The sequence below is a fragment of the Condylura cristata genome, unplaced genomic scaffold (assembly GCF_000260355.1).
Source record: "Condylura cristata isolate star-nosed mole 26May11 unplaced genomic scaffold, ConCri1.0 scaffold00001, whole genome shotgun sequence".
In the NCBI taxonomy this organism is placed as follows: Eukaryota; Metazoa; Chordata; class Mammalia; order Eulipotyphla; family Talpidae; genus Condylura; species Condylura cristata.
In genome coordinates this window covers 63495422-63497636 of record NW_004567102.1, presented here as the reverse complement: position 1 = coordinate 63497636, position 2215 = coordinate 63495422, and positions in this window count along the sequence as shown.

The window sequence follows — 2215 nt, the reverse complement described above, 5'->3', positions numbered from 1 at the left end:
TAGCTCCTCACTTTTTCTCACCTCACATTCAGTCTTTCAGCAGATCTTGTCATCTCTGCTTGTAGTCACTGATCAGTCTTGACACCAAGTTCTCATCTATCTCTGGGCAGGGGCAACACCCTCCTGACTGTGTCTCGGTGAGTTTCTATTTTTCTTCAATAAAACAGCCAGATTTCATTTAGATTATGTCACTCTTCTCCTCAAACCCCTTCCATTTCCACAAAATTAAAAGTTCCTGCAATGACCTCTGAGGACTCATCCAATCCCCAACAGCTTATACCTACAAAAATACAATTAATTTTCTCACTTGTGTCGCCAACAATTCAGCAACTCACTTTTCTTTGTATTGCCTCCTGCTGGTTTCCAGAAACACCTGAAATCCTTGCACACTTCTCCATTAACACTTCTCCATACTAATTGTTACTACTCCAAGAAAATTTTTCCTGCATTTAACTGTCTCAGTGTCTCTTTCCCTTCTTTCAATATAGGAGAGATTTATTTAAAATAGATACATATATATTCCATACATGTATCCACATATGTGCCCAGGATCTCACAAGTGAGAACACAAATGCATTCAGAGGGGAGTGTAGCAGCTGGCATACCTTCCCAGCTCTCTGTGTTCAAGGCCATTATATTGGTAATTGGAAACTTGATCGTGGCAGTCCTGGACACTGTGAAAACTGGCAAATGCTAAAACAAAAAGTTTTGTTTATTTCTGGAAGTTAACACTTTTTCTCATTGACCTGAACTCTAACCTTCTGCATTTTATTTTTTTACGTGGTACTTTTTAATATTTGGTATTTTCTCTTGCATATAGAATAACATTATATCTAATTTACAGTAGTAATTTAATTTTTAAGAGGGAAATTACAGTAATGTAATTTTTTAAGAGGGAAAGTGAAATATATATATACCCCTATTGCTTCTTTAACAACTTACCACAACTTAAAACAATGGAATTTTATCATCTCACAGTTCTGGGGAGTCAGAAGTCCTAAAATCAAAGTATTGTCAGTGCTGCTATTTACTGAAGATTCTTTGGGAGAATCTGTTTTCTTTGCCTTTTAAAGTTTCTAGAAGCCAGTTCAGTCCTTTCACTGAGGCTTCCTTCTTCTATCTTCAAAATACATGAATCTACCTTCTTTTTCAGTCAGCGTATCTCCATTTTTTTTTCTTCTGTAATTCTCCTGACTTCTAAGAACTCTTGATATTACCTGGGGACTATGCAAATAATCCAAGATCCTTCCAACTCTAGATACTAAATTATGTCTGCAAAGTGCCTTTTGTCATGTAAAATAACATTTTCAGATTCTGAATATTAGGATAGAGATTTATGGGGGGATTGGCAATATTTTGATATAGCCAGCTCTCTCCTGAATTTGATGCTAGAGCAGAGCTGGTCAATAGAACTGTCTTCAATGACACAGATTTGATATCTGCTCTATCCAACAGAGTAGCAACTTGTGGCTAACATTCAAAATATAGCTTCTGTGACTAATATTATTACTTTTATTTAATTATAATTATTTGCTTTTAATAGTCACATGTCACTAGTGATTATCATTTTGAATAGTGTGGTTAGAGCAGACTAACAGATAATTCTTACAAGTAATTCTGGTGGTTTTAGGCTCAGTGGAAACCAGGTATCAGGATTCAAATAAGATGTTTTCTTTTTTTTTAATATATTACCTTACATTATAATTACTTTTTCAAAGCTTGACATATTTTAAAAGAGTAATAATCTCATAATGAACTATGTCCCTACACATTATCATACTAGATCTTAGCAAGTCTATGATATTTACAGATAATTGTAGATCTAATTATTTTTCTTTGACACAATAAGGAATGGCAGAGAGTTTGGATGATCCAGATAAAAGAGTTTAAGTGAGAAAAATAAGGCATTAGCCCTGGTATTTTAATTCCCCAATATGCTATACTGGCTTTAAGTATAAAAAAGTATCTAATATTGTTTACTTGCTTTCCTTTACACTTTCACTTTCATTTACTAGAGTCACAAATTAAAACATTAGAAAACAATCAAAACCTAAATTTTCAAAATGTCCTTTTTTAATGTATTTCTTTCAATATTTAAGTTTTATTGATTGAAAGGGTAAAAGAAAAGAAAAGAAAAGAAAAGAAAAGAAAAGAAAAGAAAAGAAAAGAAAAGAAAAGAAAAGAAAAGAAAAGAAAAGAAAAGAAAAAACCCTAC